Source organism: Gorilla gorilla, chromosome 2 (assembly GCF_029281585.2).
Source record: "Gorilla gorilla gorilla isolate KB3781 chromosome 2, NHGRI_mGorGor1-v2.1_pri, whole genome shotgun sequence".
In the NCBI taxonomy this organism is placed as follows: Eukaryota; Metazoa; Chordata; class Mammalia; order Primates; family Hominidae; genus Gorilla; species Gorilla gorilla.
The window spans coordinates 28,367,491-28,381,909 of record NC_086017.1 but is presented as its reverse complement, the minus strand read 5'-3'; the positions used below and the strand labels follow the sequence as shown (position 1 = coordinate 28,381,909).

General features: G+C 36.7%; 1 long non-coding RNA gene and 1 pseudogene across 3 annotated transcripts in view; both read right to left on the bottom strand.

Annotated features, from left to right (window-relative positions):
- Positions 1-733: 733 nt before the first annotated feature.
- On the bottom strand, positions 734-2,074 carry LOC101143066 (UV excision repair protein RAD23 homolog B-like; annotated as a pseudogene).
- A 7,423-nt stretch (positions 2,075-9,497) lies between these two features.
- The window catches only part of LOC134758036 (uncharacterized), an 82,088-nt gene continuing 77,166 nt past the window's right edge, over positions 9,498-14,419 (bottom strand). For 2 of the 3 annotated variants that reach the window (XR_010132769.1, XR_010132771.1), the window contains 4 exons: positions 14,188-14,341; positions 13,402-13,554; positions 12,590-12,778; positions 9,498-10,748 (listed from right to left, as the gene is read on the bottom strand). This is a non-coding gene — a long non-coding RNA (uncharacterized lncRNA). Of the gene's footprint in view, positions 10,749-12,589; positions 12,779-13,401; positions 13,606-14,187; positions 14,342-14,419 lie in introns of all 3 variants that reach the window. The other variant, XR_010132770.1, reaches the window with a different exon arrangement.

The window sequence follows — 14,419 nt, the reverse complement described above, 5'->3', positions numbered from 1 at the left end:
TCCTGAACAGTTGTAAATATGTCTTTGTTAGATAACTTTTGTTTGTCTGTTTTGTTTTAAAACTTTTACTGCAATGTAACAATGAAGTAAACAGTAATTAGACACCTACTAATTTTTCCCCAAAACAAAAAAAATGTAAACAGGAAGATAACTCTGCCTATACTTGTACAGCTTCTCACATCACGTTAGAAGGGTCTCACATTCAATGATCAAGAAATTTTAAAATAGCAGTAATTATTTTCATTTTCAGAAAAGCTTCCGTTTCTCCCCTCCCATCCCAAGTATTTAACATGAAAGAATGGGCTTCTTTACACATTAATTTTATACTTATTTTTGAAGCGGCAACAATTAACTATCAATAAGTTGGCATTTCTATTTACAGTCACTACAAAATTCTTTTAAATTTCACAAAGTCATAATCCAGTGTTGCCATGAAACAGAGACTGTAAATTCTAGGTAGCTAAGATTCTTTCTGAAACCAATGTTAAGTCAAAGAAATATAAAGCAGGGCATTATATTAAGTTTCTGGATCTAGTACACTATAAAAAGAGTGAAACCAAGGAAAAGTTATCTACTGTTTTACAGAAGAAATAAATACCTGCAAAAGCTGATTTTTGGTTGTATATAATATTTTACGTACTGTGTGGAGTTGCAGCATCTGCTAATTGAAGCAGATATGCACTGTATTTATCCCTGTCCTATATCCTAGATCCCTCCTTCCCCACCCCCAACAGTCTACTACCTTATATCAAGTATTGTGGATATGAGCCCAAGTCATCCCAGACAATCCAGTGAACAAGCTGGTGTAATGCACTAGTGCGAAGTGTGAGATATAAAAAACTCCCTTTCAATCTTCATCAAAGTTCTGCTGTAGAAGAAAATCGGCACCCAAATTCTTATTCTTCTCACAAGCAAAATATGCTTGTATCACAAGTCCTTCAGGAAATCCTAATGCCTTTAACCTTTCTATAGCTTCTTTTTCCTGAGGCGTTACTTGAATGTAGTTCATGAGACCATTTCCAGCTTCTGCAGTTCCTCCACTGACACCTCCACCTCTTCCTCTTTGACCATCAGCTTCTCAAACTGATTCATTTAACATCTGAATAAAATGCTCCTGGTGTTGGCTAATTTGCTGAAGTAATTGAGGATTCTCTCGATCTATCTACTGTAGTAACACTGGAAGAAGGGAAGGACTCTGTTGAATAATTTGTCTCATCTGTTGAAACTGAGACTGATTCCATAAAAATTCAAGGGGATGTTCCAGAACTTGCTGTAGTTGTTGCTGTCGTGGTTGCTGCAGCTGCAGCCACTGTTGAAGACTGAGGAGCCCCAGTACTAGCTGCTTGGTGGGGGTCAGCCACAACCTGACTTTATCTCCAGGGATTCCCATTAAAAGGTACTCCACTGCCCTGTCAGGGTTGTTGGAACTGGCTCTTGGGGCTGCAATTACTTGCTCTCGTTCCTAGCCCATTGACATGATCTCAGTTACCATATTCTCGTAAGACTGACCCATCACAAGTGCACTCGTTGCATCTTCAAAAAGGTTTGACCAAGAAGAATCTCCTGATGTACTATGAGTTGATGTCAGGCTAGTAGCCACTGGTGTCTCTGCTGGCTTTTCTGCAGGTTTCTCTTGTTTAGTTGCACTAGCAGTTGCAGGTTCAGAGGACACTGTCACTGATACTGGAGTGATGAATGCAGGTGTGAAAGTGGGAGCCAAAGCAGGGACAGGGGTTGGAGCCTGAGCCACAGTTGTTGTTGTGGAGGAAGTAACTGCTGTAGTGCTGGCAGGAGCTGACTGCTGAGTTGTAGCTAGTGCTGGTGTGGACACTGCTTTGGGTTTGGTCACCATAACCACCACAAAGTTTTTCTCATCAATTTTATATTCTTTGAGAGCAGTATCATCACTGAGGATTTTGCCTGCATAAATTAATGTTTGACCTGCTACCAGAGAGGCATCTTTCCCCTTTTCAGATTCCGTCTTCTCTTTCAGTGCTTTCACTGTCTCCTCGGGGTCAATGTCTATCTTGAAGGTCAAGGTCTGCGGCTGGAGGGTCTTCAGGGTGACCTGCATGGTGACACTGTACAGCTCGGCTGCAGGGCCTGTGCCAGGTGCTGGCTGCTGGGCAGGGTCTGCGGCCTCATTAGATAACTTTTTATTTCTCTTGGAATAATACTTAGATATGCAAATGGTGAGTTGTATAATAAATGTATAGTTATTTTAGTAAGAAACTGCCAAAATGTTTCCAGTGGGACTGAGCCATTTTGCATTACCACCAGGAAAGTATGAGAATTCTAGTTATTTCACATCCTTACTGACACTTGGTATTATCATTCTTTCTTATTTATGCCACTCTATTTCTTATAGACTTCATGGCAGGCTAATGTCTGGATAACTAGAGCAGAATTCAGGGACACTTTGGCCTTATAGAATAACAAGAACTGATCTGCAAATGTGTTTGCATAGCAGCTTGATGAAGTCCATATAGTCGAGCCTGGGGCAAAAGAAAGTAGCCAAGACTTTCTGTATCCCAAGAGCTGAAAGGGCACAACAAAACCAAAAGGACTTTAGGATTTAGAAGATAAGGATGCACAGGATAAGGATGCAACCAGAGATCGTGGTTGGACCACAAATGTTAATAGTGAACACCAGCACAAAAATATGGAGAAGTAGTGAACTGATTAATGACTTGGGGGTGACAATATTACAGAGATCAAAAAGCCGCCTTCGGACTGATGCCATGTCCTCACAGAACTTAGATATAATCCTAAAGAGCAAAAGAAGGATAAAAACATGTTTTCCTTAAGTTGACAGAGCTTAAATTCTAAATCTACCAAGTTTATATCCTGAAGTGACTGAGTTTACTTAAGAATAGCAATATTAAGCTGTTGCCCAACAAGCAGTTTGTAGGTAAGGATGGAAATTAAAGTTGTTTACTAAAAATACATTTGACTTCTGCATACTTCTATTTTCTGTGTGAAAATTCACCCACATCATAACGACATGTATCTATCTATTCAGATGTCCTTACTTAAAAAAAACTCTCCACCTTTGAGTTTCATGTGTATTTTGGTAGTGGTCATGATATATATATTAGAAAAATGTATAATAAAATAATATTTCTGTAATCCTAGCACTTTGGGAGGCCAAGGCGGGCAGATCCCTTGAGGTCAGGAGTTTGAGACCAGCCTGGCCAACATGGTGAAACCCCATGTCTACTAAAAATACAAAAATTAGCCGAGCCCAGCGGCATGTGCCTGTAATCCCAGCTACTCTGGAGGGTGAGGCAGGAGAATCACTTAACCCAGGAGGCAGAAGTTGTAGTGAACCAAGATTGCACCATTGCACTCTGGCCTGGGAAAGAGAGGGAGACTCTATTTAAAAAACAAACAAACAAACAAAAACAGACAAACAAAAAACCAAAAAACAAGATTTCGATTAAGACTCTAAAACAACAACTTGATATAGTTTGTTGTTGGGTTTTTTTTTTTTTTTTGAGGCAGAGTTTCACTCTGTTGCCCAGGCTGGAGTGCAGTGGCGTGATCTCGGCTCACTGCAAGCTCCGCCTCCCGGGTTCACACCATTCTCCTGCCTCAGCCTCCCAAGTAGCTGGGACTACAGGTGCCCACCACTACACCTGGCTAATTTTTTGTATTTTTAGTGGAGATGGGGTTTCACCATGTTAGCCAGAATGGTCTTGATCTCCTGACCTCGTGATCCACCTGCCTCAGCCTCCCAAAGTGCTGGGATTACAGGCGTGAGCCACCATGCCTGGCCAACTTGATATAGTTTTATGGTTTAGAGAGAATTCCTCTGCAATGGAAATGTTAACAGCTTTTATAAAAGTAATGAACATAAGCCTGACATTGGTACATATATAGTGTAAAAATATACATCAGTAAAGACTTCTATTTAATATCAAGTATTTTTATGAATATATTTAAAATGAGATCATAGTTTGTGTGTATGTGTGTCTTTGTGTGTGTATACATATTATTGTATTAATGATAATATATGTTATATATATATTTTTTTCTGGTAGTTATTTTCTATAAAGTCTCCATAAACACTGAGTTAGTGAATACTAAACCATTCACTAATTTCCCCGTGGGAAATACAGAGTTAGTTTCCTGTGAACCTTTGGTCATAACATTTTCATTAAGTAATCAACATATAACCTTGTTTTATGTGTGTTTCTATTTAAATAAACCTTATTTAATACATATAGTTGATTCATTAACATTGAATTCACAGCCAACAGCACTATAACTCATGCCTCATATTCATGTTAGATAAATAAAGCTTATTTAACACATGAAATTATGTCATTTTCTTCATAAGGTACATTACAGGCTTCTTCTGCTTGGAAACACTAGATAGCACTTCAGTGCCTCAGCACTATACTTGGGGCCATTTAAAACAGAGAAATCACCAAAAGCACAAAAATGCAAAAATAAAAAGATGTGGCACTAAATAGACAATAAAAAGAATGCTTGTTTAGGGAATGAGAACTGAACAAGCAGGCAGGGTTTGTTCCTGTCCAACCTCAGCTGGGAGGAGGTTGGGTGCAAGAAACTGCATGTCCTCAAATGGCAGTGAAAGTGCAACAACTACTGATTTTGGAGTTACAGGTAAATTTTAGTGAGTAGGCAATTTCACAGATATGCAATCCACAAATAAGGCTTGACTGTACATGTGTGTGAGAGTTGTGTGTGTGTGTGTAGTAGATAGTGTGTTCCTTGAAGATGCAAATATTGCTGACATACCTTTAGAAAAAAAATAGTTATCTATGGATACCTTATATTGAAGAATCAGTATTTTCTAAATTCGACATTAGTAGATAAAAGGAATTTAACTAAGGCTATTTCTCTCCAGAAGTGTGTTAATAGCTTATAAATAATCATTTAACCTCAGACTTTCCCTAGACTAGATAAAGTACTTTGCATAGTTGGTGTTACCTTTGTGAAACAATTTTCTCTAAAATACGAATACCCCAGAATTCAGAAACCAGTCACCTATTGTTATATGTCGTGTTTGCCAGGCTTAGAAAGCTTATTGCTTGGAGTTGGGTCTTTGTGGCCATTCCTTAGGGAACCTCCCAATTTAGGTCTATAAGATTCCTTCTTATATCATACTTAGCACCCTGATTTACCCTTTCACTTTCTAATTCTTCCCCCAACTCCTTCTGGAAAAAGCCAATAGAATGCCATCCATATTTTAAATGAACTTATGTAAATTTTTATCAAATATAAAACTCTTTCTATACATTTTTTTTTTTGAGACAGAGTCTCGCTCTGTCACTCAGGCTGGAGTGCAATGGTGCGATCTCAGCTCACTGCCACCTCCGCCTCCTGGATTCAAGCAATTCTCCAGCTAATTTTAGGGGTTTTTTGTTTTGTTTTTTGGAGTTGTTTTTTGTTGTTGTTGTTTGCTTTTTTTTTTTTTTTTGAGATGGAGTCGCACTCTGTCACCAGGCTGGAGTGCAGTGGTGCGATCTTGGCTCACTGCAACCTCCAACTCCCTGGTTCAAGAGATTCTCCTGCCTCAGCCTCCCGAGTAGCTGCGATTACAGGCACATGCCACCCTGCCCAGCTAATTTTTGTATTTTTAGTAGAGACAGGGTTTCACCATGTTGGCCAGGATGGTCTTGAACTCCTGACCTCGTGATCCGCCCACCTCAGCCTCCCAAAGTGCTGGAATTACAGGCATGAGCCACTGTGCCCAGGCCTATACTTTTAATATATTTTATTGGCTCAGGGAAGATATATAATTGGTCATTCATTCACTTGTTTTAAAAAATCATTTAAGAAATGATGATTGAATGACTATTATGTCCTAGACCATGATCATCCTCTGTGTAGGAGTCCATTGTCAACATAAATGCCATCCAGCCAGCCCTCTGCTAGGTCTAATCATCTGGATTCATATTTCTCCAATCATCTTCAGTTTCTTCATGTTTCTCTTTTATTATCTTGTTTCTTGTTCTGAAGATCTGCTTTTGGTTCAAAAGCTCAGAACTGAATTCAGCAAACGTCTGACCTAGTGCAGATAAAACCAACGACCCACAATATAATATCTTGGTATGAAGACAAAGAAAGTATAAATTTTTCTAATTATAAAACTAATAAATTTTATCACCCTAAAATACTTGAAATGGTAAATTTACAAGGAAGAGAATAATACAAAATAATAAAAATCCCTCTAATCCCAGCACACAGAGATAATCCTCTTTATAATTTGTTGTATTTCCCTCCTATGCATATTGTTCTAAATAGTTCCAGTAGACAACTTATGCATTTTTCTTTTCCACTATTGATAATTTAAATTTTTAATAAATATCATAATATTCTGTTTTATAATGACATGATTTAATTACTCATTCCCATGATGCCAGACAAACATATTTCTTGCAATTATTTAACATATATGTAGTTGGTTCATTAATATTGAACTCAGAGCCAAAAGCACTATAATGCATGCCTGATATTCATGTTACATGAATGAAGCTTATTTAACACAAATAAGTTTGTCATTTTCCTCATAAGGTACATCACAGGGGCTTCTTCTGCTTGGAAACACTAGACAGCACTTAGTGCCTCAGTGCTATGCTAAATAAAATTATACTCAATAACGTTGCAAAGGATTCGCAGACTATTCAAGTAAAGCCTTAGTCATTTTTGTGGTGGTTGAATATGGCCTGTTATTTCTGATTGATATACACAGCTTTAAATGTATTCTTAGAAACTGTAATACTCTGTGTTTTTTTACTTTCATTTGTGTTTATCAAGGTTGCTTCAAATTTATTTCTATTAAATGTGTGAATTTGGCAATGGAAATTTAAATGACTATATTTATAAATAAGTGAAACTTGAACAGAAAATGCGTAGAATAACATCTCTGCTATAAACAATACAAATAAAAAATTTTTTTATAAAACAAAGAATGTTATGATAATACCAAAAATGAGCAGGAAGTTTATATATGCTGGAGTTCAAATTAGCCAGTAAAGGTGACAATATTTGGCCTACTTAGGGCAGTTTATTTCACAATAAATTATATATTTTATATCATGCATGATGACTAAAAAAATTAGAGCTCTTATTACTCAGATTAACATTTTCAAATATAAGTATTTACTTTATCATTTTAATCAAGGCAAATATTCTCACCCCTTAGTATTTATTGAGCCTCCCACTCACCCTAGGGAACATGGCAGTGCTGCAGTTTGCTTTGCATTTGCTGAAAATGGCAATTAACAAGTCAAGAGAATTTTTATTTTAAACAAAATTGTTAACACACTGCTAATAGGTAAAATCATGTGTTCTGGGAAGTAGTTTGTGGGCAAGTGGTTATGATACAAGCATTTTTAAATAGACTTCAAGGAAGGGACACCAAACTGGAATGTTGGAAAGTATGTAAATGTGGGTAATGTTGCATGGAAGTAAATCTCATCTATCATTCTTCAGAAAATGCATGTGGTAAGATGGCACTTCCCTGCCTCCCTGAAGTGAGACATGTTCATGTGATTTGCATGGTCCAATGAAACCTAAGAGTGTACGTCACCTCCAGATGACAATTTGAAGAACCATTGCAGAATTTGCCATGACTTTTCCTTTCCAATGTGATTGTGGATGCACATTTTGAGACAGAGACTTCATCTGCTGAGTTCTGGAGTGACTAGAATGAACAGTGCTACTGCTACTTTGCTTTGGAAATGTGGCATGAAATCTCAGTGGTTTCAAACATAAGAAATACACTTTTACTTTTGAAACCACTGAGATTTTGGGCTTGTTACTATAGCATAACCCTAAAATATCCTAACTATTACTACCTCTATGAAAAAAATCTCCAGTTTAAAAAAAAAACACGTAAAATGTTACTTATTCTCTGAGTAACTCTAGCTGCAAAGGACCAACTAGAATTGGGGGGGGGGGGTCTTGTGAACTGATTATTTTTTCAAAGCCTATGGATCTGCTAATATTGGAAATTTGCCTTTAACACACACAAAACTGCTGGATTTTCCTTATTCTATGAAGTAAAATCCTCCTCTTAATTAATTTTATGTTTTCTTTTTTCCAAACTCATTTACTCCACAAACATATATTTGTTACCTAATATGAGCAGGTGATCTGAAGAATTCAAAGATGAGATGAAACTCATCCTTGAGGTCTTTATCACCTAAGAATGGGGATAAAATATTTACAGACATTAGTGTATAAAATAGAAAGTGAAGTCCCCCACCCATAACCCCATACTTAGGAACTGATTAATCTGCTGTTTAGCTTTTTGGATTGTAATACACATATAAACATCTTTTTCTCTTATATAAATGAAAATGTATTCTAAGTGATTTTTCTGGAACCTGATATTTTCTCACTCTTTTAGAGTATCTTTCCACACGAATACACATAAATAAACCTCATTATTTTTTAATGGCTGTCTTGTATTACATTTAGAAATGTCTCAGTTTATATGTCCAAGCTTTCTATTGCGCATCTTTTCAAAAGTGTGATTACAAAGTGGATAGAATCTTCTTATTTACAAAATGCTTCTTACTACAAAACTACATATATTTATTCAAACTGAACATAATATTAAAATAAAGGAAAAGAACTCATCTAGGTAGGTCCTAATTCAAAGTTGCCTAAGGGGAAAAATTGCTTGTTTGTTTGTTTGTTTGTTTATTGCTGTTTATTTAACCGAAATGTCCAATGATCTGTTCTGGACATATCCGCTATGCTTCTTCCTCATTGTTTTGTTTCCTCTTTCATAACATTCATAGGCTGGAGTAGTTCAAGCATACATCCTCCAGACTCACACTCAGAAGAAAAGAGTTTTCTATAGTCCCAGGGGCTCACATACAAGTCCCAAAACTCTCTCAGGTTTGACCAACTTTCAACTCATAACACCCTTGATGAGTCAATGTGGGTAGTGAAATTGGGTAGGCTCTTTTACCAGGCTTGGGTCTCATCTTCCATCTCTGGAGTTGAAGTAATGAAGCACCTTCTTCAAAGCATGTATGTGAGTGAGAAGGGTTTTTTTTTATAAAGACAAGGAATGGTGAGTGAGCATCGCCAAAAAATAATTGATATCCTCTACAGCCCTGCTCTATCTCCCTGAACTATTAGCCCTCCCCACAGGCTGCCACTCTTAACATTCTCGTATTCGCTCACAAATTGTCTATGCATCTGCAAGACACACACACAAGTGGAATCACCCTATAGATTGCTTTTTGTATTTCATTTTTCATCAATATTCTATCCTAGGCTTTTTGTTTCAGCCCACAAAAGTCTATTTCAGGCTTTTCAATGGCTGTATAATACTTCATTATAAGTATGTACTATAAATCATTCAGCTAATCTCCTATTTATGGATATTGGTGGATGGGGGTGTTATAATGACAAATAATGTTTCACTGAACATATTAGTATTAGTCTATTCTTGCGTTGCCATAAAGAAATACGTGAGACTGGGTAATTTATAAAGAAATGAGGTTTAATTGGCTCACAATTCTGCAGGCTGTACAGGAAGCATGGCAGCATCTCCTTCTGGGGAGGCCTCAGGGAGCTTCAAATCATAGTGTAAGGCACAGCACTAGCTCACACATCACATAGCAAAAGCAGGAGCAAGAGAGAGTGAGGCGGGGAGGTGCTGCACACTTTAAATGACCAGATCTCAGAAGAACTCACCTCACTATGCAAGGACAGGGCCATAGGGGATGATGTTAAACCATTTCTGAGAAATTCACCCCCATAATCCAATCACCTCACACCAGGACCCACCTCCAACACTGGGGATTACATTTCAATATGAGATTTGGGTGGGAACACACATCTAAACTACATTAACACTTATACATAAATCTGGATGCATTTGTTCAAGATTATCTCCAGATTCAAATCTTAGACATAAAATTATTGGGTCAAGAGGACATTAGCATTTAAAATTTTAACATACATGTTTAAAAATAGAAATAAAATTAGAGGTTAAAGGTCTTTGCCCTCCCATCCACAGTATATGGGAATGCCTGAGTCTCATTGTATCTTTGCAGTTTTGCTCAAGTGATGGCTGAAAACCAGTATTTCATTTTTATTTTATTCTGAATGTCACACATTTTTTATTCGCCAGATGAATGCCATTACCTGTGAATTGCCTATTTCCATGTTCATTTTCTTCTAGATACAAAATTTCTCTTATTGAGTTATTAGTATATTAAGAAAATTAGCACCTAATCTACTGCATTAACATATTTTTTAAAAACTTTTGACTCCTTTTATGCCATTTTTGTTACATTAAACTTTTTTAAAGCTTTATATATTTATATTTGTGAATCTGTTTTCTTATAGTTTCTGGATTTTGTATGCTACTTATAAGTCACTTTTAAATTTACACTAAACTCACTATATTTTCTATTCCTTCAATGGCCACATTTTTGTTTAAGTCATTGATTCTTCTGCAATTGTTGTTAGTCTTGGGGTGTGGTCATCATTAATAATTTGTTTCTCTCATCTTCTAGGTACATGGTAGATTGCAAGTACACACCCAGTGGTAGATTGGAGCCAGGTAAGTAGCTCTGGGCAATCACTTGTGAGTGGAAGTAAGCACAAGTCACTACAGGGTAGACATTTCATTGCCAATGCAAGAGCTTATTTTTCTCTCTGATGCAGCATCACGCCATGTTTGAGATGGTAGCTATTCCACCAGCCGTCAGCCTGGGTCTTTCAGTTATAGAATCCACAGAGGTCTCCTGATAACAAGAAGTGAAAAATAAACTTTTGTGGTATTAAGCCATTAATACTTGGTTGCTTTTTAACTGCAGCATAACCAGCTGTATCCCATCTTTTCTTTTGGGGACAGTTTTGTAGCAGATGCTGTCAGTGCCTCTCATATTACCTCCCTGTTAGCATCTGTTTCCCTTTGGCCCAACTTCCAACTCCTAGCACCAGTAGTTCTTTGTTAAGGGTGTCCTCTCACTGCTGAAACTCACTCTGCCACCTGTTCAACAGGTTGGAAGCTTCTGGAATTAATGTCTCTAGGAGCAGCTCTCAAGCAATATCTGAAGAGTGTTGGTGTATAAATACTTAGCTCCCTTACACCTTGGGTAGGATAACTTTAAGGCAGAATAGCTTGTCTGGGCTTCAAGAGCTTTCCCTGTGGGATTATGCTTCAGTTGCTTCCTGGAACTGAAAGCTGTCTTGATAACATGCTCTTCCAAAATAAACTTTATTTCATTCTTTCACTTAATCATTCTCCTACCTTTACTCTCTAATAAATTACTCAACCTTAAAAGCTTGTCTCAGTGTCTACATCTCAGGTAACCCAAGCTAAGTCAAATTTGAATAGCAACAGTTTGGGGACAGAGAATGTCAGGTAGAGAAAGCAGTATGAAAATAGATGCAGAGGTAGAAAAACAAAGCATTTAAAGAATAGCAAGTTATTTAGTGTATGGATTAAACTGTATGCAAAGGGAGATAATATGGGATATAGTTGGGAAAATAGATTGGCAAGATCATGAAGGATCTTGAATGATAAAGTAAGTGTTTGGGCATTTAATTATGTGGATTCTTAGCACACTTTCATTTCTCATATATTCTCTCATATTCTCTTCATCTCTCTCATTATGGATCAAAAAGAAAAGGTCATGTTCCTGCTAAATACAGAAAAGTAAAGAGAAGCAGTAGGCAGTTTTCTCGATCATTTAATCAGTCAATAATATCTATACAAGAATTAGACTATGGCAGCTGTGTATTTCTAACCTCCATCCTGCATCCCCTTGCCTTTCAGCTGAAAAAGTGTAAAAGACATTATTTCTTAACAGAATCATTAACAAAATTTCATTCCCCAAAAAGTCTGATTTAAGAAATTCGGAAACACAGGGTTATTACCTACTCATTAGGTTAAGCAAGCACAAACTCAAGAAGAAAAAAAAGGCCAACTAAGAATTCCTTAGTTTGGCATATCAAAAAGCTGAAATCTCTCTCTGGAGATCACAGGCCTTAAAAAGGCAGCATATGGTAATCATAAAAGCATTTGATACAATACAAAGGATGCAGGATTCTAGTTTCTGTGTGAGCTTAACCAAGTCATTTCTCCTCTTTGGGATCCAGTTTTTACATCTTTAAAATAATGGGGTAAGACTAGAAGAACACCTAAAAAATTTTACCCTAAAAAATTATAGGCTTCCAAATAATTGTATTTGGTGTATGCTTTATTAGTAAGCAGAACAAACACCTACCTTTAGCTGGTTCTGCAATTCTAAATTTTTGTGGCAGCTGTATATTTTCTGCTCTACTCTCTTAAATCATCTTCCTCCTCTATATTTGCCTTCCCTTCCTGTGCATTCCTAAAAATACGTTATGCAAATATTTTCCCTAACCACTGTATTTTAAGATTATGCTGTCCCTGACCTTGGGAGAGTAGAAGTTAATTTTTTGGTTGCTAATGATTGAGTCTCAGGGCTTAATAAGCCCTCCAAGTCCCCCAAGAATAAGCCCTCGAAGAACAAGAGGATAATAGCTTTAAGAAGAAAGCAAACACCTCGAAAGACACTCTAGGAGTGGGGTGGTACTGCATAAGTCAGGTAATTACCAGATGAAGCTTCAGGAGTGTAGAAATTGACAGGAATGCTGAGGGCCTTTTAGTCCAAGAAGAGCTGTGTAACAAGAGCTATCAAATTATTTGGGTGCATTATTTGGGTGCCCAGCAGTCCCATAGCAAGGGGAGAGGGTTTCTTGGGCAACAATTGCCAGTATCCAGGGATCACATCATTGGTTCTTCCTATCAACAGAGATGAAAACAATTCTCATCAACCTCGAGCACTTAAGGTGTTGACCATCTGACAGGAAACGCACTTGACTACACTTTGCCATAACACTTTGCTTAGTGTTTAACTGATTATAACTTTGGTAACTCCATTCTCACAACAACCCAAGATGTCCATATTCTGAAGAAGATACAGAGGAGGAAAAATGGTGTCAGCCATTAGAACTTAATGTGAATTACAACCTGGAAGAATTAATCTATGACGATGGAATTGACTTCCAAAAATATAAAAAGCCATTCAATTATCCCATGCTTACTCACATTTGCTATTTATATTTAAGCTTTTTATTGTTGTTGCTAAATATATTTGAAATTCTCCTGTAACAAGGATATCTCAATTTTAAACTAAATGTTATATTTTAACAAAAAAGTACGTTTATATAGAGTAAGAACAACTAGTATGTGCATGACCAGAAAATCACTTACATAATTCGGAGATAATATAGTAATTCTTGATGTGATGATGATTGAATTAAACATTTTTGAATACTTCTATTGGTGAGAAAAATCAAGTAAGAAATATTTTTAATGAAACAGAATATAGTGCTATTCAAATAATTGAATATTTATTTACTTACAGTTAATTCAAAGCTTATTTAATATCTCCCATGAGAAGAGCATTTCAAGAATGTAGAGGTCTGGACTGTGAAATTGATACCTTTCCATCATGAATTAATCAGCATCCTCCGACTTGAACAGGTGTTGGATGAGAAAGTTCAGGCTTTCCTGACCTAAGGCAGCAGGAAACCAGCAAACTAAAATTCCTGTGATCTATTCCCAGACTGCAAATTGAAAATTGAAACACTATTTCAAATTATAGTTTGTACTGTTTTATCATTAGCCAATATTACTCTGTATTAGAGAAAAGGAGGCTTGAGAAACTCAGAGAATAAAATCCACTTTGGCAGTTTACATGAGATTACAGCTGTGGAAGAAATTTTTCCACTATTGCTAAAGCCAAGAAAAAAAAATCTTTGTTTGTTTTTTTGTTTTTTGCAGAATTTGCAAAAACAATAACTTTAAATCAGCCATCCTGATCTACCACAGGCTCTGGGTAATTATCCCCAATAGGTCCCTTTAGTGAGTCAGTTCCTATTTTTTTCTCCAAAAGTAGTTTCTTTCTGACATTTTTATGCAGTCTTTCTGTTTGCTAAAATAATAGAAGTCTCCTATTACAAAAACATCAACAACTGTCAAGGATTTTGTTTCTCCAAGGCTCAGCTCTCAAGTCTTCTGACTTAGTGGCTAATATGGCAATCTGAATTGCGAATTTCATGCAAATCCTTCTTTTTTTACCAGATTAATGAAACAAATTAAGACTGGCCCACTGCTCTACGTAGTTGTCAAACACCTATGCTGCATACCTGAAGTCTCTTCATGAATTTCTGGAAGATTCTTTTATTTATTTATTTTTGTTCTGGTGTTAAAGAACCCAGTATAAGGCAAGAAGAAAAATCAGCTAAGGAGAACTTCTGCTTCCTGCCAAGATGGAGAAACAGGAACAGTTTACTCTTCCACCTGAAACAACAAAAAAATTAACAAAATATATGAACAATAGTTTTTAAGACACTGAGTCACCAGGCAATGCAGGATACT